Raw genomic sequence first — 25,743 nt, 5'->3', positions numbered from 1 at the left:
AAAACAAAAATTGGTACTAAACCTAAAGGATATTTTATAATGATAAAAGGGTTAATTTGTCACGAAGTCATACCATAATAAATTTAAATCCTCCTAACTACAAGGTCCAAAACTCATGAAGCAAAAACTAACAGAAATGAAGGATGAAATATACAAACAGTTAAGAGTTGGAGACTCCAACACCTAATTTCAATAATCAATAGAACTAGCAGAAACTCAGTAAGGAAATAGAAGATTTGACAATAGTATAAATGAACTAGATCTCTGAGACAACTCCAGAACACGCCACCCAACAACAGCAGGATACACATCTTCCCAATGCACATGGAATAGTCTACAGCACTGATCATAGACCAGGCCACGAAGCAACACTCAGTTCATTCAAAGGATAGATATCATACCAACTATGTTTTCTAATTACAATGGAATGAATTTAGAAATCAATAACAGATGCAAAGTTGGAAAACACAAACATACGTGGACTTTAAATAATATACTCCTCGTTTTTACTGAAGTACAGTTGACTTACAATGTTGTGTTACTTTTAGGTATACAGCAAAGTTATTCAGTTTTTTATATATACATACATTCATATTTTTCAGATTCTTTCCCATTACAGGTCATTATAAGACATTGAATATAGTTTCCTGTGCTATACAATACATCCTTGACATTTATCTCTTTTATATACAGTAGTGTGCATATGTTAATCCCAAACCCTTAATTTATCCCTCCCCTTCCTTCCCCCTTTGGTAACTATAGTTTGTTTTCTGTGACTCTGAGTCTTTGTTTTGTAAACAAGTTCATTTGTATCATATTTTAGATACCAAATTTAAGTGATATCATATATTTGTCTTTCTCTGTCTGATTTACTTAGTATGATAATCTCTAGGTTCATCCATGTTGCTGTAAGTGGCATATTTCATTCTTTTTATGGCTGAATGTATTCCATTGTATACATATACCACATCATCCTTATCCATTCACCTGCTGACAAACACTTAGGTTGCTTCCATGTCTTGCATGCATGCTAAGTTGCTTCCATCATGTTTTGCTATCTTATAGACAGTAGCCTGTCAGGCTCCTCTGTCCATGCGATTCTCCAAGCAAGAATACTGGAGTGGGTTGCCGTGCCCTCCTCCAGGGGATCTTCCTGATCCAGGGACTGAATCTGTGTAGTGTCCCTTATGTCTTTTGCATTGGCAGGCAGGTTCTTTACCACTAGGGCCATGAAGTGTCTCAGCTATTGTAAAGGATGCTGCTATGAACACGAGGGTGCATGGATCTTTTCAATTAGTTTTCTCCAGATATATGCCCAGGAGTGGGACTGCTGGATCATATAGTAACTGTTTTTAGTCTTTTACAGAACCTCCCACAGTCCTCCATTGTGGCTGTATGAATTAATATTCCCACCAACAGTGTAGGAGGGTTTCCTTTGCTCCACACCCTCTCCAGCATTTATTATTTATAGACTTTTTGATGATGGTCATTATGACTGGTGTGAGGTGATAATGCATTGTAGTTTTGATTTGCATTTCCCTAATAAGTAGTGATGGTGACTATCTTTTCATACGCCTGTTGGTCATCTGCATGTCTTCTTTGGAGAAATGTCTATTCAGGCCTGCTCATTTTTTGACTGGGCTGTTTTTGTTTTTTTTTAATATTCTATTGTATGATTTATTTGTATATTTTGTAAATTAAGCCCAAATTTGTCACATTGTTCGAAAATATTTTCCCCCACTGTCTTTTCGTTTTGTTTATGGCTTCCTTTGCTTCCCTGGTGGCTCAGATGGTAAAGCGTCTGTCTACAATGAGGGAGACCTGGTTTCAATCCCTGGGTCGGGAAGATTCCCTGGAGAAAGAAATGGCAACCTACTCCAGTACTCTTGCCTAGAAAATCCCATGGACGGAGGAGCCTGGTGCAGGCTACTGTCCGTGGGGTCGCAAAGAGTCGGACACGACTGAGCGACTTCACTTTCACTTTTCCTTTGCTGTACAAAGCTTACAGGTTTGATTATGTCCCATTTGTTTATTTCTGCTTTTTTTCTTTTGTCTTGGAGACTCCCACTTTCACTTTTCCTTTGCTGTACAAAGCTTACAGGTTTGATTATGTCCCATTTGTTTATTTTTGCTTTTTTTCTTTTGTCTTGGAGACTGACCTAAGAAAACTTCGGTATGGTTTGTGTCAGAAAATGTTTTGCCTATATTGTCTTCTAGGAGCTTTATCATGTAGTTGTTGTTGTTCAGTCGCTCAGTGGTGTCTGGCTCTTTGCGACCCCATGGACTGCAGCACGCCAGGCTCCCCTGTCTGTCACCAACTCCCAGAGCTTGCTCAACTCATGTCCATTGAGTCGGTGATGCCATCCAACCATGTTACCCTCTGTCATCCTCTTCTCCTCCCGCCCTCAATCTTTCCCAGCATCAGGGTCTTTTCCAATGAGTTGACTCTTTTTGCATCAAGTACCAAAGTACTGGAGTTTCAGCTTCAGCATCAATCCTTCCAATGAATATTCATGTCATGTCTTATATTTCACTCTTTAAGCCATTTTGAGTTTATTTTTGTATAAGAAGGGAATATTCTAACTCCATTATTTACATGAAGAAACTGTCTTTTCTCCACTGTGTATTGTTGCCTCTCCTGTGGAAGATGAGATGACTGTATGGGTGTGGGTTTATTTCTGGGTTCTCTATTCTGTTTCATTTATCCTTGTGTCTGATTTTGAGCCAATACCACATTGCTTTGATTACTGCAGCTCTGAAGTATTGTCTGAAATCTAGAAGGGTTATGCCTCCATCTTTGTTCTTTTTTCTCAGCATTGCTTTGGTAATTCTGGGTCTTTTGTGGTTCCATATAAATTGAGATTGTTTGCTCTAGTTCTGTGAAAAATTTCATGGATAATTTAATAGAGATCACATTAAATCTGTAGACTGCTTTGGGTAGTATGGCCATTTTAACAATATTCTTTCAACCCAAGAGCATGGGCTATATTTCCATTTCTTTGAATCATGTTCATTTTTCTTTATTAATATCTTACAGTTCTCAGCATAGAAGTCTTTCACTTCCTTGGTTAGATTTATTCAGAGATTTTTTTTAATATTATCTTAAAAGGGATTTTTTTTTCCTTCCTCTTACTGATGCTTTATTAGTGGGGGAAAAAAAATGCAATGGATTTCTGTGTTTTAATCTTATATCCTACTACCTTGCAGAATTTATCAGTTCTAATAGCTTCTGTGTGGAGTCTTTAGTTTTCTATATATAGCATTATGTCATCTACATAAACCTTATCTATTCTCTTCCAATGTGGATACTTTTCTCTTTTTCTTGTCTGACTGCTCTGATTAGGACTTCCAATACTGTGCTAAACACAAGAAGTAAGACTGGGCATAGTTATCTTTTCCAGATTTCAGCAGGAAGGATTTCAGCTCCTCATTGTTGAGTATTATTTTGGCTATAGGTTTTCATAGCTTTAATTTTCAATAGGTTTAATTACGTTGAGATATGTTCCCTCTAAACCTACTTTGACAAGGGTTTTTACCATACAAACACATACATATGTGCACATGAGTAAAAATGGGGCACCCAGTAAAACAGTCTTAAATAAGTGAGGCAATGGTTAATGAGCATTCTGCCATTATTTGTTCTTTAAAATATACTGTATTTTGGGAGGAAGGCATATGCCCCTCAAGGGACCAGCTGAGCTCTTGCTTCTGTGGACCCTGTGGAGTTCACACTCTAAGGGCCAGGACGGTGTGTGTGTGTGGGGGGGTGCTACCAAACATCAAAGATCCAGACAGGCAGCGTGTGCACGCGGTGAGAGTGGTCGGGATAAACAGGGCAGGGTCAGGGAGGGCTCCGCGAGGACGTAATGCTGGAGCCTGGAAGCCGACGCGGGCTGTGTGGTCAGATGTTGGTGGGGGATGAGGACAGGAGCGGCAGGCAGCGGCTGGGGGAGAGGGCTGCAGGGGGCGCCAGGGCTTCCTCCGGTGCGGGAGAGGTGGGGGGCTTCCGCGCAGAAGCCTGCGAGGTCTGCAGGTTTTATGCATCACTGTGACAAGCTGCCGGGCGGAGGGTGTGTGCTGTGCGCGCCGAGGACAGAGGCGGAGGGCGGCTGACTCAGGGGATGAAGACGACAGGTGAGGGGCGCGGAGAGGGAAACCCGCGGAGCCGGGACCGCCCATGAAGCAGAGGGGCACGAGGGAGCCCCTTCCAGTCCACAGCGCGGTTGCACCGGGGGGGCTTAACTGCCGCTGAGGGGGCGCCCATGGGCAGTGCCGGCTCCACGCGCCGATCCTCCCGTCACCTCAGCTCAGCACACGTCCCCAGACGCCACACCCTGCTCTGCTGAAGGGTATCATTCTGTGGGACCTGTCCACTTCTCTCTTCATGGATTGAGGGTCCCTGGTCTTCTAAGAACTCTAAGTCTATAATTTTTCCACACCCAGGAAGTCAAGACACTGTAAGAGTATCTCTTTTTGTTTTAACTGTTGTTCAGTCACCAAGTTGTGTGACCCCATGGACTGCAGCACAGCAGGCCTCCCTGGCCCCCACCATCCCCAAGTTTGCCCAAGTTCATGTCCATTGCATCGGTGATGTTGTCTGGCCATCTCATCCTCTGCCATCCTCTTCTCCTTCTGCCTTCAATCTTTCCCAGTATCAGTCTTTTCCAATGAACTGGCTCTTCACATCAGGTGGCCAAAGTATTGGAGCTTTTCAGCTTCAGCATCAGTCCTCCCAATGAGTATTCAGGGTTGATTTTCTTTAGGATGGACTGGTATGATCTCCAGGCACTCCAAGGGACTCTCAAGAGTCTTCTTCAGCACCACAGTTCAAAAGCATCAATTCTTCAGCGCTCTGCCTTCTTTATGGTCCAGCTCTTACGCTTTTGAAAAAATTAGCTATAGAAGCTTGTCACCTGGTAAGACCTTCAGTATCTAAGAGCTTACAGGAGTCAACATTTTAAATCTAAGGAATCCATTTCCTCAGGTGTACAAAATATACCAGAAAACAATGAGCCAGGTTGACAGTGCTCTCAGAGGAGCATCCACCCTCCTCCAGCTTCAAGGGTTCCCCATGCGCCAGACTCCCTGCCTCCGACCATCCAGCAAAATCACTTGAAGCCAAAACTGTAATTGGGTGCATGACGAATCCACAGTGAAATGCAACCAGACTCTCCCCCGCCCACCACCCCTACTTCCTGCAGACAGGCTGCAACCTTGGCCCGACTCACCACCCTCCAGGGCGTCTGGACATCTGGAGGCCCTGCCCACACCCACCCCACCCTTGGAAGCCCAGCTCATTCCAAAGCTGTGTGTGGCTCAGGCTGTGGGGACCCGCCCATATAAGGTACTCACTGCAATTACACACAGTTGGGTCATGACTATAACTGCAGCGAGTTCCATGTGTTTATACACCCTCCAAAAAATGCCAGATTTATTCATGGACACAGTTAATCTCCTTGATGACATTTTCCAGGGGAATGCTGTGGGCGGGCACCTCCTAATAGGGGAGGGAACCACTTTCGGGAGTTCTCTAAAAACACACGTCAGTGTGTAGAGATGCGAAAGCAAAGCTGACCCAGCAACATCCTCGAAATACTTGGCAATCAGAGTGTCTTCAAGGATTTTTTTCCAAATACCATATGGATAAAAGTACTGCGTTTTCTGAGTTTCTATTTATCTACAAGCTCCGAGCCATATGACATGCCAGGCACGGTGCCAGGCGTGGGGAGCCAAGAACTGTGAGGCAGACTCTCCCTGCACTGACAGAGGCGCCTATAGGCACTGCCTAACGGCCTGCTCAGGTTAAGACCCAGAATATAAGCACTGGCAGGGATCTCCAAAGAGCCACACCACACTCAGCTCTTCACAACTCATTATTCACCACCCAAGGGCTTCCCTGGTGGCTCAGAAGGTAAAGAATCCACCTGCAATGCAGGAGACCCAGGTTTGATCCCTGGGTTGGGAAGATCCCCTGGAGAAGGGAATGGCTCCCCACTCCAGTATCCTTGCCTGGAGAATCCCATGGACAGAGGGGCCTGGCAGGCTACAGTCCATAGGGTTGCCAAGAGTTGAATATGACTGAGTGACAAAGCACTCACACATTCATCACTCAGATGGAATCCTTTGCAAACAAAAACCAACAAACCGTGCCAACAGAGACTTACAAGTGTCAGTGAGTGACTATGGCAATTATGCTGCAATAAACAGTGTTCTCAAAGCCACGTCCACTCAGAACCTCAGAGCCTGATGTTATTTGAAATAGGGTCTTTGTAAGTTAACATGAGGCCACACTGGAATAGGGTGGGCACTGATCCACTGACTGCTGTCCTTTGTAAAGGAAACAAAGACACAGAGACTCACCCGGGGAGAAGACAGCCCTGGTAAGATGAAGACAAAAGCTGCAGCTGTGTAGCTACAAAAAAGGCAAACCACGGATGGCCGGCAGCCACTAGGAGCTGCAGAGGCAAGGCCTTCCCTGGAGGCTTCAGTGGGAGCCCGTCAAGACGGCAACTCTATTTCATGCCTCTGGCCCCTGGAGTGTGAGGGGGTGCATTTCCATCGTTTTAAGCCACCAGGTTTGTGTCCGGACTCCGCAGCCACAGTACGGAGCCGCGCACACTTCCCAGGCAGACAGAGCCCATTTCCACAGGCACAGATGTCATGGAGAGGGGACACTGGGTCCCTCAGGGGGATCCCACACCAGCATCTCTATAGCCCAGGTTGCAGACGGGCAGATTCCATTTCTTGTTTCACGATCATGGGAATGACTTCATATGGGTTCCAGGGTTCTTCCAAGCACATTTCCTTTGCATCAGAGTCACTCTTTCATACACTACATGTAAAGCAGGAAGTAAAACAAAAACGGGCACCCACTAGTGTGCCTAGAGAGAGGAAATTAGAGCACAAAGCACCCGGGCATGACACCTGTGCTCCTCTAAGACCTCACTGATGGGACAGCCATGTCTCTAGAGAACAGAATTCTAGTCTCACATCTGCCAAGGGGGACAGCTAAAGGCCAGTTCAGGCTGACTTTCCTGGGGGATCCCCAATTCTCTGGAGTCGGTTGCCAGTGGAATATTGCCACATTTCTTTTCACTTCAGAGTCAAAATTTTAAAAATAAATAAATAAAAAGAGGCCCCCCTCTTCCATGGCCTCCTCGATCCCCACAGGGGCAGCAAGCCCCCAAAGTGGCCCCCTACGCATCAGGACAGGCACACAGTTCTCAGTCACCAGCACAGGCAGCTGCTCCCTGGGCTGCGGGAGTCAGTGCAGCCTCTAAGGCATGAGCACAATCCAGAATCCTGGGTTCAAGTCCACCCCGCCCTCCCGCCCTCCCAGTCTCTTCTCACCTTCTTCCCCAAAACCCCTTGTTGTTCTGGCCCCACCTTTCCCACTGCGTTACTTTACTTCTGCCTCTCTTTTTGCACCCTCTGCTAATTCTATTCCCTTTCTAACCTCCCTCCAGAGGGTTGTCTGAAGCAGCAACCCCGTAAGCGTGGTGGCAAAAGAAACACGCCCTGACCACAGAGGTGGCAGTGCCAACATTAAAAAAGCAGCGTTTAACATTTGTGGTGTGGGCTGAACCACTGTAGACATCACTAACGCAAGACAACCAAGTTCAGACACATTTTATTAAGTTCAAACCTATCTATTCAAAAACTGAGACAACCTCAAGGCCCCATGCAAACCCCGCTTCCTCCCAGAAGTCTTCTCAGGCAGTGCCACCAGGGCTGATCATCCTTCCCGTCCTCTCAGACAACCACGTAATAAATCAGTGCCGACGTGTGCCAAGAACTGTCTCACCTACACTGGAGGTATTGGCTCACAGGAGCTGGTCTCCATAGCAACCCTAGGAAACAGGTACGATCATAATCCCTGACACTCAGAGGAGGAGAGTGAGGGCAGAGTCACCTGCAAAGGACCACACGTGTAACAAAGCCATCTCTGTGAGCACCTGTTCCTCTGGCTTGGCTGTAAGCCCCTTAAAGACAGAGGGCAATGTCTCACCTTCATGTTCACAGAGCGCCTGGAATGGAGCTTTGTACGTGCAGATAATGATGCTGACTTGAGGGACAAAAAGGAAAGGCATAAACTGCATTGCTCTTTAAGCTCTAAGACCTAGGAACTACGCACCTTCACAGGGAGTTGGGTGGAAATCACCTGTCGGCTCCCAGTCAGTAGTGGGGACAGGGGCGGACTTCTGGGAAACAGCTGAGGATGGGGGGCAGGTTTCAGGAAAACTGAAGGGGGAGTCACAGAGCAGGCCTGGTTAAAAGGGCAGCGGGCAGGAGGGAAGCTGGGCAGGGAGGGCTGAGCTAGGTGACACCGCTCTTGGAGGAAGAGCCTGGTGGGGGCACTGTCCTTGGGCCGTGTGGAGGTCAAAAGGAAGGAGGCAGCTGAGGGCACCAGTGACCAGTGCCCATGCGCCAACCCAGTGGCGGCAGCACCAAGCACACAGATGGTGAGCCTGGTGCAGCTGCTGGAGGACAGAGCATTAGGATGTGAACCTCTAACAAGTTACAAGGTAATGTCGAAGATGCTGGCCCAGGGACCACACTCTGAAACCACTGCTCTGGGGGTTCTAGTCATAGCTGCAGCAGAAGCTCTCCCAGTGTTTCTGTGACACACCACACCACTTTGTCATTATGCCCCAAATTCAGCCAAGCTAAAACTGCGTCTGCTTATGTCTCTGAATGCAAACACTACAGATCCAGCTGCCTTCCAGAGAAAGTACCTTTCAGTTGCTACTGCCTTCCTTGATAGACCTCATTCTAGTCTGTCATCAGAAAAATAAACCAGCGGGAAGCAAGCTTGTTTTCCACTGATAATCCTTACAGGAGACCCAACGCTTGCGATGGTTGCAAACCAGGGCACTAAAGGGGGAGTGGAGAAGAGGAAAAATTCACCTAGGGAAGCAAATACACTCAAAAAAAGCATCTCTCCAGTGATTGAACAGTCTCCCCAGGAGGGCTCACCACCCCCCAGAGATTTGAGAGAGGTAATTTGAATAAATTAATGCACTTCACTCACTTAATGTATATGGAAGTAAGACTCATCATATTAAAAACTCAAACATACTGAGTTTTTTAACTTCAATAAATTTCCTTAGATATGAAATAGCCTTCAACTTTCAGAGAAATGGTGGTTATAGAGAAGAATTATTTTGTCATTCAGTTACTCTTAAGTAAAATTTACTGAGTGTAAGAAAATATGTAAAAGTACTAAGATGCAATAAAGAACAGAAATGGTATAGACCTAACAGAAGCAGAAGATATTAAGAAGTAGCATGAATAGACAGAAGAACTATACAAAAAAGGTACTGATGACCCGGACAACCATGATGGTGTGATCACTCATCTAGAGCCAGACATCCTGGAGTGTGAAATCAAGTGGGCCTTAGGAAGCATTATTATGAACAAAGCTACTGGAGGTGATGGAATTCCAGCTGAGCTATTTCAAATCCTAAAAGATGACGCTGTTTAAGTTCTGCACTCAATAGATCAACAAATTTCGAAAACCCAGCAGTGGCCACAGGACTGGAAAAGGTCAGTTTTCATTCCAGTCCCAAAGAAGGGCAATGCCAAAGAATGTTCAAACTACTGCACAATTGCACTCATTTCACAAGCCAGCAATGTCATGTTCAAATCCCTCAAGCTAGGCTTCAACAGTTCATGAACTGAGAACTTCCAGATGTACAAGCTGGATTTAGAAAAGGCAGAAGAACCAGAGATCAAATTGCTAACATCTGTTGGATCATAGAAAATGCAAGGGAATTCCAGGAAAAAGTCTATTTCTGCTTCATTGACTATGTTAAAGCCTTTGACTGTGTGGATCACAACAAACTGTGAAAAATTCCTAAAGAGATTGGAAAACCAGACCACCTTACTTACCTCCTGAGAAACCTGTATGCAGGTCAAGAAGCAATAGTTAGACATGGAATAGCGGACTGGTTCAGAGTTGGGAAAGAAGTATGTTAAGGCTGTACATTGTCACCCTCCTTATTTAACTTATATGCAGAGTACATCATGCAGAATGTTGGGCTTGATGAAGCACAAGCTGGAATCAAGATTGACAGGAGAAATATCAATAACCTCAGATGACACCACCCTTATGGCAGAAAGCAAAGAGGAACTAAAAAAGCCTCTTGGTGAAAGTGAGAGGAGAGTGAAAAGCTGGCTTAAAACTCAACATTCAAAAAATGAAGATCATGGCATCTGGTCCCATCACTTCATGGCAAATAGATGGGGGGAAAAATGGAAACAGTGACAGACTTTATTTTCTTGGGCTCCAAAATCACTGTGGATGGTGACTGCAGCCATGAAATTAAAAGATGCTTGCTACTTGAAAGAAAAGCTATGACAAGCCTAGACAGCATATTAAAAAGCAGAGACATCACTTTGCCAACGAAAGTCTGTATAGTCAAAGCTATGATTTTTTCAGTAGTCATGTATGGATGTGAGAGTTGGACTATAAAGAAAGCTGAGCACCGAAGAATTGATGCTTTTGAACTGTGGTGTTGGAGAAGACTCTTGAGAGTCCCCTGGACTGCAAGGAGATCCAACCAGTCAATCCTAAAGGAAATCAGTCCTGAATATTCATTGGAAGGAATGATGCTGAAGTTAAAACTCCAATACTCTGCCCACCTGATGTGAAGAACTGACTCATTGGAAAAGACCCTGATGCTGGGCAAGATTGAAGGCGAGAGAAGGGGATGACAGAGGATGAGATGGTTGGATGGCATCACCGATACAATGGACATGACTTTAAGAAACCCTGAGAGATAGTGAAGGACAGAGAAGCCTGGTGTGCTACAGGCCATGGAGTCGCAAAGAGTCAGACATGACTGAGCGACTAAACAACAATTAAAATGTTACTTGGGGAAGAGTGAATGGATATAGCCAATATAAAAGAAGAAACCTGATGATGTCAAAGGCCAGATGGCGAACATTTTTAACTTTCCTGGGTAGGCATCAGAGAAGCAGACAGGTCACCTTCACTCTACATCCAAGGTCCATGTAACTGGTCCCATGGAAGGTCCTTTCACTTAGTTCCGGTTTTCCTGAGGTTTGGTAGGTTCTCAATTGGCCTGATTCAGACATAACAGAAACCGGGAGACTCATTTCTCAGCCAACACACTCAAAGTGCTTATGACTCAGCAATAAGACTCTCAGAGGCCTACCAGACAACTTGGAATGCACTCTTCTTCTCATGTCAAGTCAGCAGCCTGCAGCAGGCATGCACGGAATACATGCCCAGGACCCCAAACAAGTTCGGCTCCCACACAAGCCTGTTTCCTTCCGGAGCCAGAGCCTGGAACTGCCAGTTCCAAACAGGCCTGTGACAGAGTCACTGCCCAGCAGAGCCAGGCCTGGGTTGGGTGACATGTTCCCAAGTCACAGTGTGAAAGCTCAAGGCAGCTCTGGCTTGAACCAAATGATACAGCGTTCCAAAGAGCCTCAGGGCTCAGCTCTGTGCTCAAGGCTGCCCTTCAATCTCCATTCTAGCACAAATAATATTTTTAAAAATTATTTTATTCAAGTATAGTTGATTGTGTTAATTTCTGCTGTACAGAAGGTGATTGAGTTATACATATATATATAAATATTTTTCCCTATTTTTCCCATTATGGTTTATCACATGATGCTGAATATAGTTCCCTTTGTTATATAGTCCTTTTATACAGTTCACGAGGTTCTTATGGCAAGTACACTGGGGAGGTTTGCCATTCCCTCCTCCAGTCAATCTTAAGGGAAATAAACCCTGAATACTCATTGGAAGGGCTGATGCTGAAGTCGAAACTCCAGTATTTTGGTCATCTGATGCGAACAGCTGACTCATTGACAAAGTCCCTGATGCCGGGAAAGATTGAGGGCAGAAGGAGAAGAGGGCATCAGAGGATGAGATGGCTGGATGGCATCACTGATGCAATGAACATGAACTTGGGCAAACATCAGGAGATGGTGAGGGAGAGAGAGGCCTGGCATGCTGCAGTCCATAGGACCACAAAGAGTTGGATATGACTGGGCGACTGAACAACAACAACATCTGCTATACAGTAGGATCTTGCTATTTATCCATTTAATATATAATGGTTATTTATCCACTTAATATATAATGGTTTGCATCTGCTAATCCCAAATTCCCAATCCCTCCCTCCCCCTCCAGATAATATTATTAATCCAACAACAGGGGTTGTTACTAAAACACAGATCAAGTTTCAATTTTCTGCAACTTTAAATGCCTCTGCAATGGTGTCCCTTGTGACCTCTTCAGAGAAGTGTCCCTTTGAGAGTTAATATTCTTAATTAATGATATTGCGTGCAGCACATCCTTAAAACCTATTTCCCCTGAGCAAACAGGGATATGGTGGGCAGGCCTCCAAGATGTTCTAGAAGTAGCCTTTTTTTACAGTTAGCAATCAAGGTAATTTGGGAGGCATTTCCTATTGAGAACTTTCTCCCCTTTCCACAGGACTGCAAAACACCAGCCCATGTTCAGGATGTCTTGTCTCCTGGGAGTGAATGTCTCTGGTTGAAAGCTTGTTAATTTTAGGAACATCCCAAGCAGTGTAGTATTCCTCTGCAGTATATATGTTAAAAATGCATATTTACTTAGGTGTCAACTGTGACAAACGATATGTTTTTATCCAAGACCCATTCTTTCTAGAAGACACTGGCTGTCCCTTAACATCCCGTCACAATCGTGATCTCAAAGGCAAATGTCAGGGACACCCCCAGGACTGAGACAGGGTTAAAAAGCAACTCCAGGGTGTGTGCATTAATGCATCCCTTCCAACGGCATTATCTGAATTACTCATAACAGTAAGATAAGAGGGCCCTGAGATAAAGTCCTAGGAGCTATTTCCAGGTATTAATTGAAGCTAACAGCCCTGAGTGTTTTATATTTTTCTTCTAACCAGAGAACTAAGTCACCTCAAAGTCAGGTCTGGAATAAGAGCAAGATTCTTTGTCCTTGAAAAGTGAAAGTGCAAGCCACTCAGTCCTGTCCGACTCTTTGCGACCCCATGGACTATACAGTCTAAGGAAATCTCCAGGCCAGAATACTCTAGTGGGCAGCCTTTCCCTTCTCAAGGGGATCTTCCCAGCCCAGGGATCGAACCCAGGCCTCCCGCATTGCAGGTGGATTCTTTACAAGCTGAACCCCAAGGGAAACCCAAGAATCCTGGAGTGGGTAGCCTATTGCTTCCCCATGGGATCTTCCCAACCCAGGAATCGAACAGGGGTCTCCTGCATTGAGGGAGGACTCTTTACCAACTGAACTATCAGGGAAGCCCAAATTTATTAGTTATTCACAAGTGGTATACAGTTGTACGCACACCTGTCAGAGAAGCTCTATCTCCGCTGGGACGCGCACTGCCGGACACCGCCAGGAGAAGGCAGCACATCCCCCACTCCCCTGCCGAGGGAAGGGGCCTCCGCCGCAGAGGTCCGGCAGCCTCTCGGCCCACAGCCCATGCCTAGGAATACTGAATTTCTGTGTTTCCTTTCCATATTCAATAATCATAGTACTTAATAACAAAATAATCATTTTCAAACTTTTTATCTTAATATTAATATTAGAGTCACAAGAAGTTGCAAAGTAATGTAGACGGAGGGCCCATGCCCAGTTCAGCCAGCCTCCCCATGTTAATAGCCTGCATTCCTGCGTAACCAGAATACAACACCAGAGCGAGGAAACTGACAAGGGTATAACCTGCAGAGCTTATGCAGGTTTCACCAGTTTTAAGTGCTCTGGTGGGTGTATGAGTACTTCTGTGTGATTTTCCAATGTAACCTCTTACAAACACATCAAGACACCAGACCCCCTCAAGCTACCTCTTTGTAGTCACATACACCCTTCCCCATTCCTAATCCTGACAACCTCTAATCTGTTTCATAATTATGTTATTTCACAAATGGTGCATAAATGGGATCGTGCAGCATGTTTCCTTCTGAAATCAGCTTTCTGCACTCCATAAAATGTTCTTGAGGCACTTTCAAGTAGTTATGTGTGAATAGTTCATTCCATTTTACTGCTGAGTAGCATTCCAAGGTGTGGATGGACCACAGTTTAAATATTCACCCACTAAACATCTGGGTTATTTCCAGTTTGGACTATTACGAATAAGGCTGTTAGGTACACTTGTGTTCAGGCTTCTGTGTGAAAATAAGCTCTCATTTCTCTGGGGGTAAGTGCCCAAGAGAAATGGGATCATAAAGAAATTCTATTTATGGTTTTAAGGGCTATTTCCCAAAGTGGGTGTATTTTACAATCCCACCAGCAATACTTGAGAGATCCAGTTTCTCTACGTCCGTGGCAACATTTGGTGTTATCACCATTCTTGTTTTTGCCATTCTGGCAGATGTGCAGTAATATCTCCTGGTGGTCTGAATGTGCATTCCTCTATTATCTAAGAATCTAAACATTTTCCCTGTGGGTATCTGCTCCATGTGCATTACTGTCGTCTGCATATCTCCTCCAGCAAAATATCTCCTCAAGTTCTGCCCACTTCCAGATCAGATTTTTTAACGTTCAATTTTTGGAGTTCTTCGTGTATTCTGAACACAAGCGCTTTGTTGAGTATGTGATTTGCAAACATTCTCTCCCAGTCTGTAATCTGGCGTCTCTTTTTCTTAACAGGGTCCTTCTCACAGCAAATGTTTTTAATTTTGATGAGGTCCAATTTATCAACTTCTCCTTTTATGGATGATGCTCCTGGTATCAAGTCCAAGAATTTTGTGCCTAGTCCTAGGTACTGAAAAAAAATTTTTTTTAATATTTTCTTCTAGAAGTTTTACAGTTTCACATTTAAATCTATGACTGTTTTGGAGTACATTTTTGCCTGAGGTGTAAGGTTTAGAGTTTTTTCCTTTCTGTTTCTTTTTTTTTTTTTTTTTCCACCTATGGCTATTGAATTGTTCCCGCATAATTTCTTAAAAGGCTGTACTTCCTCCATTAAATTGCTTTTGGTTCTCTGTCAAAAATTAATTGGACATATTTGTGTGAGTTTATTTCTGAGATCTCTACTCTGTTCCTTTGGTGACTATAGCTTTGCTGATACCAAACTATCTTGAATTCTGTAGCTCTACAGCAAACAGTGATATTGGGAATCGTGGATTCTTCCCATTTTATTCTTTTGCAAAACTGTCTTGGCTATTCTACAACCTGGTTTTTCTATGTAAATATCAGAATAAGCTTGCTCGTGTCTACAAAAACTTCACTGAGATTTTGATAGGAATTGTGTTAAATCTAAAGATAAATGTAGGTATAACTGATATCTCTCTCATGATGCTTTCTTCAATCCATGAGCATGGTATATCTCCACATTTACCCAGATCTCTTTTCATTTCTTTCATTTAGCACTCTGCAATTTTAGCATACAGATCTTGTATGAGCTTTGTTAAATTTATATCAAAGCATTTCCTTTTCTTTGAAGAAATTATAAATGGTATTGTGCTTATGATTTGTTCATGGTCAGTATGTAGAAATATAATTGATTCGTGTATGTTTATCTTATATGCTACAATCTTAATGAGCTCATTTATTAGTTCTAAGACACCGTTTTGTTGTTTGTTGGGTTTGGTTTGATTTGGTTTTGGTAGTACTGTTGTTGTTCAGTCGCTCAGTCATGTCCGAGTCTTGGTGACCCCATGGACTGCAGCACGGCAGGCCTCTCTGTCCCTCATCATCTCCCAAAGTTTGCTTAAGTTCATGTCCATTGCATCGGTGATGCCATCCAACCGTCTCATCCTCTGATGCCCTCTTGTTCTGCCCTCAATCTTTCCCAGCATGAGAGACTTTTCCAATGAGTTAGCTGTTCTCATCAGATGACCAAAATACTGGAGTTTCACCTTCAGCATCAGCCCTTCCAATGAGTATTCAAGGTGGATTTCCCTTAAGATTGACTGGTTTCATCTCTTTGCTGTCCAAGAAACTCTCAGGAGTCTTTTCCATCACCATAGTTCAAAGGCATCAATTCCTCAGTGCTCCACTTGCTTTATGATCCAGCTCTCACAGCTGTTTGTGACACTGGGAAGACTATAGTCTTGACTATATAGACCTTTGTCAACAGAGCAATGTCTCTGCTTTTCAGCACACTGTCTAGGTTTGTCATAGCTTTCCTGTCAAGAAGCAAACGTCTTCTAATTTCATGGCTGCAGTCACCATCCATGGTGATTTTAGAGTCCAAGAAGAGGAAATCTGTCACTACTTCCACCTTCTCCCCCTCTATCTGCCATGAAGTAATGGGACCAGATGCAATGATCTTAGTTTCTTTTTTTAACATTTAGTTTTAAGCTGGCTCTTTCACTCTCCTCCTTCACCCTCATCAAGAGGCTCTTTAGTTATTCTTCTCTTTCTGCCATTATAGTGGTATCATCCACATATCTGAGGTTGTTGATGGTTTTCCTGCCTATATTGATTCCAGCCTATAACTTATTCAGCCTGGCACTTCTCATGATGTGCTCAGCATGTAGATTAAACAAACAGGTGATGGCAGTCAGCCCTGTGGTACTCCTTTCTCAATCTTGAACCAATCAGTTGTTCTGTGTTCCATCAGGGTTCTAACTGTTGCTTCTTAACCCACATACATGTTTCTCAGGAGACAGTTAAGGCAGTCTGTTATTCCTATCTCTTTAAGAGCTTTCCACAGTTTATTATTACACAGTCAAAAGCTTTGACATAGTCAGTGAAACAGAGGTAGATGTTTCTCTGGAATTCCCTAGCTTTCTCTATGATCCAGCAAATATTGAATTCGATCTCTAGTTCCTCTTCCTTTTCTAAATCCAGCTTGGACATCTGGAATTTCTTGGTTTGCATAATGCTGAACTCTAGCATGCAACATTTTAAGCATAACCTTACTAGCACGGTGGATGAGTACAACTGTCTGATGGTTAGCATATTCTTTAGTACTACCCTTCTTAGGAACTGGGATGAGGATTGACTTCATCCCATTTGGTAGTATATTCCTTAGTATTTTCTACATAGGTAATTACATTTTCTGCAAATTAAGTTTTCTTATTTCTTTCCAACCTGTATGCATTTTGCTTCTTGAATCTTATTGCAGCGTCAAGAACTTCTAGTACTGTATCAAGTAAAAGTGTTGAAGCAGACATTCTTGTCCTCATTCTTTGGAGGGGAGGCATCAGTATTTCACTGTGGGTATGATGCTAACTCTGGGATTTTTGATGTGGGATAAGGGAGTGGAAGGCACATATGTGGGATAAGGGAGTGGAAGGACCTTGCTGAGTTGATTCCCACTGGTGCAGGTGAGTAGCCTGGCTCTCCTTATACGACTAGGTAAAGAACAGGGCATCCCAAGCTATGCCAACGCTGCTCCTGTAGGCACCTTGAGTGCCTTTGCGTGCCTTGTATAGGATGGGGCTCACCTAGGTGTCCACTGGGCTTACCTTTGGGCAAACAGAGACTTTTTCACTTTGTCTATACTTGTTGGCAGTTCTGGTTACAGGAATCTCCCTGCCCAGGCTGAAGTACATGGCCAATAAACGGGAGACCTGGAGAATTCACTGAGAATTCACATTCTTCAAGCTCTTAGGTCCCCAGCCAGTCTGCCTTCTTTCAGCTTCTAGTGTTCTTTGACTGTTGTCTGTTGAATTATCTCCAGGATTTGGTTGCAGGAGATGAGTTAGGAAAAGTGAATCCACACCATCTTGTTCTGGAACCAGAAGTCTCTGTTTTTCAATTTTTTTTTTCATAATTAATGAACAGTGAGAAACTAAAACATCAATTTAGTTGTGTTTTTAGGATATTTCTATAAGAAATACATCATTTTCATATTGTAATGAACAGAATTTACATATCTATATATATAATTGTCAATAGTCTTTAAGGCCTCAGACACAAACGTCATCTCTGATTTTATAAGGTCTCTTTTACAGCTAAAGTCTAACTCTATTATCAAGTAGTTTTATTTAACTCTTAAAATTGCCTTTCTCTACCATCCAGAATTTCAAAATCTAGTGCTCTAAACAGCTGCAGGAGGTGCCAGTTTAAAGTTGGAGTGGAGGTACAAAGTAAAACTGTGCAAACTCTTGTTCACACACCCCGCTCCACACTCAAGCCAGAGAGCAGGTGTGAACCCGAGGGGCAGAAGGCCCGCCCCCACCCACATCAGCCCTCAGTGTGGCCCAGGCGTCCGAGTCATTCCTCACCACCCACACCCACATCAGCACATGCAGAGGAGTCCAGTGGGCCACGCCTTTGCAGACGTCTATTTCAACAGAAAACTGGCAACAGAAGGAAACTCTCTTCCAAGTGAGCAGACAGAAATGCAATTAAATGGCAGGGAAGGGAATACCTTCTCTAAGAAGCTGATGAACTATGCCGCTACATAGACTGATGTTCCCAACTCAGTGCCCAGATGTGGTGCAGAAAAGAGATGCTCCTTTCTATCCCAGGGGGTCAGGGGGGATATGTGTAACATTTGCATCCCCTATGACAAAAATACACGCAAGCGTGCACCTGTGCACACACACATGTGCATGCACATCAGCTCTTTTAGGCAGCTGTGAATGAAGACAGCTTCCTAAAGCTCTGACCCCACAGGTCCCCATCTACTCAGATTTCATGCTGGCATCCAGAGTAGAAAAGGCCCTTCGAGGATGTTCAAGAAGAACCCATCCCCTAAACAAAGATAGGTGCTGGGCCCCCCACATGACACTCCCAGGTCTGAGCTCTCAGAGTCAGCCACGTCAAGGCCACAGCTCCTACCATAGACTCACGAATTCCAGAAGCGATTTCTGGATGCCTTTTCTAGTTGATACCAGAAACTCTAAACTCACAAGCACTCAAGGGACACTATCAGAAATGGCTGGAGTCTCCTTTTCATTTATCTCCTCCCTCCTTGGGCCTTAAAGCACGGTTTTGAAGTATTTGTCTAAAATAACAATATAACTCCCTCTACCAAACTATGATATAGCCCACCACATTAGAAACGTGTTCAAGACAAATCAAGTGAGGGTGACACCTGACTTTACTACCACTCAAATAAAATGAAGGCACTAAGATGTGAGAGACAAATGACACAGAGCACACAGGGGTCAAAAACACCTTTGTCGTACACACTGACAGCATGTTTACTATTTCCCATCGGTCGCATGTCATAACATTACAATTTGAATGCTTTCAAATATGGAGAGAATTTTCCGTTCTGTGAAAATGACCTTGAGATAAAAAAAAAACCTCAGTTTCTCTGTACATCCCACCTCTAGCCAGCTGGACCCTCTACAAAAAGGAGGATTAATAAACTCCAACTTCAAGTTAAATTATGATAGAACTTTTAGGGTCTAAACTGGGGGTCCTGATAAGGGTAATGAAGCTTAAGATACATTTTTCTACCCATCCACATCCCTAATATGTTTGTTTTTATGACGTCCTATTTTCAAAGGTATATATTAATTTCTTAGGTAATCAAAAAGGAAAATAAGCTGTTCACTTTTTAAAAAACACTTATGTTTCTAAAAACTTTGGAGAGGTAGGTAAAGTGAGAAGTTACTTATTAGTAAAAGAAGGTTAAAAGCAACCTCTTTCAGGGGGGCTTCACAATCACGCAGTGAGTTTGCCCGCACAGCCCACCCGTCCGCTCACCACGCCCTCTACGCCCTGGACTCTTATTGAGGGCGGGGGTCCCTATCCAGGCCTGACAGCCCGCAGGGCGACACGTGAGGACAGGGCAGGCACGCGGGCCCCGCTCCTGCAGCGAAGCCACCAGCGCTGTGGACCTGCAGCCTCCTCCTCTGGGGACGGGCTCATCCCATCTGTAAAACGAGACACGGAACTGCGCAGGGATGGTGTGATGGCCTCGCGGACACAGGTCAATCTCAGCCCCTCCCTGTCTTCAGCGAGATTCCAGGTCCACTGGGCTCTCCCCGCCTTCCTCCAGGCACCAGTCACCACAAAGCCTCTGATCTGACCAAAAGGGACACAGTCCAGAACAAGGGCCCCTTCAAAGGCGCAAAAGTGACCCAGGAGAAAGCCCCAATGCAGGGAGATGGGGGACCTCCATGTGATGGAGTGGGACTCAGCGAGCAAGACATTGGCCGGTGATTCTCAGGAGCTGTAAGACACCCGGTTTCTGACCTCAGGGAATCATTGTGAACAGGTAGGGAGACTGAACACCAGCAGAGAGAAGCGCAGTGAGACAGGTGACAAAGGTGGCTAGGCCCACTCAAGCCTGTGAAGTCAGCAGGCCCTTCTCCCGCTGACGGCAGACGGCACCCCGCGGAGCGGCGACAGTGACCCACGCTGCGGCCAGCCCTCAGCTGTGCCGGGCAGCAGGCAGAGCCCTCTGCAGCAGAGAGGGGTCTCGAGCTCAAAGATAAAAGGCAGGCACATATACTAAAACTGGGATGACCAGAGGAGATCAGCATGGCCCCTGCACAAGGATAACATGCAAATCTGTGAAGCATTCCATTTCCTTTTAATTAAAAAAAAAAAAAAAAGATAAAGGGTATGATGATATCCGGGCGACAGAAGCAAGAGGAAACACTGGACCCAGGACAAGCTGACAGCAGCACCCCAAGCCTGCAGGTGCGCTGTGGGCAGACAAGTGTGCTGTGGACACGTGGGCCAGGCTCCTGGAGACCCGGCTGTTGGAGCACCACCTGAAGGTCAGGGGCTGAAGCAGTCTCCTTAGCTCACGGGAGCACACAAAAGCTAACGATGGGAAAAAGGCCTGCAGCTCATGCTACCCTGACTGCATCACCCTGGATACGTGAAAACAGCCGCGGGAAACTGGGGCATCCAAACGAAATCCATGCAAAGTGCCCCCATGAAAGTCAAGCATGAGATGCTCAAGCACATCCTTATACAGCCATATTTACAAGCAGTATTACTCACAAAAACCTAAAGGGAGAAGCAACCCAACCAGCTGAATGAAAGAACACCGTGGGGTCTACACATAGCCCCTCAATATCACTCAGCCTCAGAAAGCAAGGGTGTTCTGATACGTGCTACAATAAGGATGAATCTGGAAGACATTACGCTAAAGTGAAATAAGCCAGACACAAAAGGACAAACACTGTATGATTTCAGTCATGAGAGGTCAAAGAGACCGAAAGTAGACTGGTGGCTTACCAGGGCTGCAGGAGGCAGGAATGAGTTATTGTTTAATGAGGAGAATTTCAGTTTGGGAAGACGAAAAAATTCTGCAGGTAGTAATGATGGTTGCACAACAATGTGAATGCGATCAATGCCACTGAACTGTACACTTAAAAATGGTTAAAACGATAAATGTATGTATTTCATCACAATAAAAGTGCTTTTTAAAGGTAAAGCACAGAAAAGAGAACACTGGAGGGCAGGTGGCTGGTGCCCGAGCAGCATGGCTCAGACGGCCCAGTGTCACCTGGCAAGCCGTCTGCGCCCCAGGAAGTGGACACGGCCAGACACCCAGCATCTCGTGGGCCACAACCACCACAGACCCCACAGCATTCGCGGGTGGACTGTCCTTCTGTGGGGCCTGAGGCTCTCTGAAGCTCCCTCAATGGCCCTCGATAAATGTGAGAAATCCCAAGAATGAACTGGACTGTGCATCTGAACGCATGTGATACGCTCAAGTGAACTAAGACAGACAGGAGGCCACGTGAGCAAGCTCCAGGCAGTGCTCATGCACAAAAGCACACTGTCACTGGGGGCAGAGAACACCTCAGTTTCTACTGTAATTGCTCTTTACCTCACTACTATATATCCACTCATTTATGTATCCATGCGTTGCATTGCCTGTCTGTGATTTATACATTAATAAGTCTACCTTCGGTACACACAGACAAATGTTTGCTATTTATAAGGGTGTGAGATCAAAAATGTTTGCAGATTACTGCTCAAATGAACCAGTTACACTAAAAAGAATGTCCATTACGACATTTAAACTTTTCTAAAAAAGCATACATGCTCTTGGTCATTAACCTTTGGCAAATTCTGGGTCCTGGCATGTGTCAGGATAACTTCCTGGTTTCCGACACTTTCTCAAAAACCTGAAATAACTAAACAGCTGAAGGCTGATCCATACCCTACACAAGATGAAAGCGGCCCTGGACACTCATATAGGGTAACACGTTGCCAGCACACAGCCGGTGGCCCTTGGTAGCATCACCTGGGGTCCAGGCCATCTGTCCCACCCCCGAGTTGTACCCCCTTCGAGCCGAGACCTCCCCCTCTGGGCTACCATTTCCTCAGAGTGTCATTGAAGAATTTACCAGTACTGCACTGCCAGGGCTGGCTGGCAACTTCCCACACAAATTCATAAAAACCCTGAAAAGTATACAGTGCTAGAGACATGGATAATGTCTTATCACTAAATATCTCAACTGAAAAAATAAATAAGTAAACACGTATTTTCCATTCTACCATGTCTTCATGCTGCACTCAGCAAATGTGGAATTCTCAGATATTCTCAGTGATTCATATGGCTACAGATGTTTTTACCTGAAACTAGATAAATCAACAGCAAGACACAAAAGGCTGTGGTTTAAGAATCTGGTATTTGCCAGATCCTCCGGTCCACAGGAATGCATTCATTTCCTGTGGCTCCTGTAACAAATCACCAGGACTCCGTGGCCTGAATCAACACCAAAGAGTTATCTTACAGTTCTAGAGGTCAGGAGTCTGACCTGGGTCTCACAGGGACAAAACCAAAGTCCTGGGAGGGAGGGGACAAAACCAAAGTCTTGGGAGGGCTGTGCTCCAGCGGGAGGGCGAGGCAGGCATAGTGCCTTTGCGTTTCCAGCCCCCAGAGGCTACCTACCTCAAGCCGCGGCTCCCCACTCCATCGTCAAAGCGAACAGCAGCAAGTCGGGTCCTTCAAACACTGCACCTCCCTGCCCTCTCCTTCTACAGTACCTTTAAGGACTGGTGATGAGACTAAGGGCTCACCCTAATAATTGGAAAGACTCTCCACATCCTAAGGTCAGCCAATTAGCAACCTTAATTACATCTGCAACCCACCTTCATTCTCTTGCTGCATGTAGCCTAGATTCTGGGGATCAGGATGTATGCATCTCTAAGGGGCTGTTTTTCTACCCACAGGCGTTTATTGTGAAGATACTCGGGTATCCTGAGGAGTCGTCCACTCGTCAGATCAGAGATGCTGAGGCCCTGTCACCGCGGCACTGCACGGACAGTGAGACCTGGCTGCTGCCCAACCTGCCCCAAGAGCAGGGCGGAGCACGTGCAGGGAGGCAGGGCACAAAGCAGGGGCCCCTGCTGCACGGGCGAAGAGCAGCAGGGGGGAGTGCTCCCCAGGCCCTGCAGAAAAGGGGTGGGGTGGGGAGAGGGCTGGGGTCGGGGCTACAAGTGCGGGCCGGTGGCCTCCGCACAGGGGCCAGCGCTGCAGCTCAGCACACTGCTGCACAGAACGCTGGGATTCACCAAGAGGTTCCAAGAGGCGAGACCACGAGAGAGGCGGGGACCGAGCAGGAGTAAGTATTTCAGGAGGAGAAGTCAAGCGCACATGACAAGGAAGTTAAAGGGGGCCAGAGACAGTGGCTGCAGGGAGACAGGCTTTAAGGCAGGGTCACTGTTATTCAGGTGTGGAGGCCAGTGGACCGGGAGACACTGCCAGTGAAAAAGGACTTTATCTCTCACAGTTCCCAAGAGTAGGAGCCGTGGGGAAAGCACCGGGGAAGTCAAGAGGCAGAGGAGCGAGAGGGAAACACGGGCAAGAGCCTTCACTGTGGTTTCCGTGGGAAGGGCAGAGCCAGGCAGGGTAACCAGGCTCGGGAACAACATCACTGGCTCTGGGACGTAGGTCCCCAGCCGTCTGCTACCAGGCTGGTGGCCCTGAGCATGGCAGCCTGATAACTCCTTTGGTGGTCCAGTGGCTAAGAATCCACCTTGCAATCCACCTTGCAAGGGATGAGGGTTTGATGCCTTGTCAGGAAACTAAAATTCCAAACGCCGTGGAGCAGCTAAAGCCACATGCCGTGATCAGAGCATCAGTGCACCGCCAGGAAAGGTCCCAGAAGAGGCAACAGAGACCCTGTGGGCCAGGGTCAAATAAATCAACAGTTTTTCTTAAAAAGGGCGTGTAGGGCGTGGGCTCTGGATTGTTACTTTGCATACGAAAGACACACTCACAGGCCAGTCTCTCGCTCTAGGAACTGGCTGGTCCAGAGGAGTCACCGCCCTTAGAGGATGCAAAGCCCCAGGTCAAGGCTTCTGCATACGGTCAATAAAAAGACAAGGATAGCATGGTCCCAAAGAAGGGATGTCACCGCCTGCAGTGACTGGGATCAGAGCCAAGAACAACAGACTCGGGGCGCCCCCCTGCCCACAGCACTGTGCAAGAGCTCCCGCAAAGGCACAGAGGAATCGATGAGACAGAGGGGACAGTCAGGCCGGAAGCAGGGCGCCCCGGGGAGTGCACACAGAAGCAGAGGACCATCCTGCGGCAGAGCCTGGGCTCGGCTGGGGTGAAGGGCCAGAGCACGGGCAAGGGGTGGCCTGCAGAGACGGCGACACAGCAGCCAGACCAACGGAGTGAGCCAGACTGCCCACCCCATTTGCAGCAACAGTTTTTCTTTCTTAAAAAAAAAAACACTGTAAGTGGAAAATGTTACTATGCCAGGGAATGGTCTCACATATCTGATCTGACTAAAATGTATCACAGCAAAATATAGACAGAAAATAAAAGAATGATAACTGCAGTACGAAAGGTGAAGGCCCAGGTAATCACCAATTAGTCGTGAGAAGCAAGACATATCTACTAAACTACCATGCCGTTTAATACAATACTCTTTCAGAAAGTAGACACATGCCATGGGCACCCTGAGGCTGTTAAATGAAGAGAGAACAAACCGCTTGGATGCGTTTACAGATGGCTTCTTTGCTCAGAAAGACAAAAGCTGAGAGCATCCCAAAAGGACACTGCCTCCTTCCAGGCTCACTCTCCGCCTGCTCTGTCTCTGTGCCTCAGATTCACTCCGAGCTTTCTGAGTAACAGGTTTCCTGAGTGACCGGGCCTGAAGACAACCAGGTCAGAGAGACTGGATGGATTCTGTGACTGAAATGAAAATGACTTCCCACTTGGCTGAGGGCGAAGGGCGAGGCCTGTCTGCGTGTTTGCTCGAAGAACAGCGGGACTGGGAAGGGGCCACGCCCTCTGCACACCTGGGACACCCTGTTCTGGCCGCTCACTGTCTGGATGGGACCCTGCCTCTGGGCACCACCTGAAGGAGGCTGGCAGGACAGAAAGGCTGGGCAGCTCAGGACGGACCCATGGGCCCATGCCGTGCCCCATCTCCATCTGCAGCTGACCAATGCCACCAAGAGTCCCAAGGTCCCATCTGACAAAGGAGAGAACTTGGAACCCAAACTAAACTCTCCTGAACTTGCTTTTCTTTAGCTGTCAAAGAGGCACACAAAAACACAGGGTGGGACAGAAAAGGCCTGAAAAGTGCCTGCGGACAGCTGGAGCTTCCTCCCATTTCATTAAGCTCTCATGTACTGGAGTCCATTAGGGACAGAAGTTGCCATCAGAAAAGCACTGATAAGGCAAAGAAGAAACACAGGCAGGGAGGTGGGGCAGTAGTGTGCTCAGGGACCCAGTGGGCTTTGGAAGGGGCAGACTTTGAAGACTCAGCCCACCTTCCTGTCTTAGAACACCCTGGTGCCTTTCAAGGAAAGTCAATTTCTGAAACAGGGAAACCTAATGCAGAAGAAAAATCAAGGCAGATCCTGAGCTAACTGGATGTTCCTATCCTTCTAAGCTCTGGGATGTCAGAAAG

General features: G+C 45.9%; 1 protein-coding gene and 1 non-coding gene across 8 annotated transcripts in view; one reads left to right on the top strand and one right to left on the bottom strand.

Annotated features, from left to right (window-relative positions):
- Positions 1 to 25,743, bottom strand: part of ATP10A (ATPase phospholipid transporting 10A (putative)) — a 183,039-nt gene that overhangs the window by 142,122 nt on the left and 15,174 nt on the right. The window lies entirely within an intron of this gene.
- Positions 20,327 to 20,438, top strand: LOC147349842 (U6 spliceosomal RNA). Its single transcript, XR_015150801.1, has one exon. It is a non-coding gene; the product is annotated as a U6 spliceosomal RNA (small nuclear RNA).

Source organism: Bos grunniens, chromosome 21 (genome assembly GCF_055505025.1).
Source record: "Bos grunniens cultivar Pamir isolate PY7600 chromosome 21, Bosgru_T2T1.0, whole genome shotgun sequence".
NCBI lineage: Eukaryota > Metazoa > Chordata > Mammalia > Artiodactyla > Bovidae > Bos > Bos grunniens.
The sequence above is the reverse complement of the archived record's forward strand: the minus strand, read 5'-3'. Positions and strand labels throughout refer to the sequence as shown.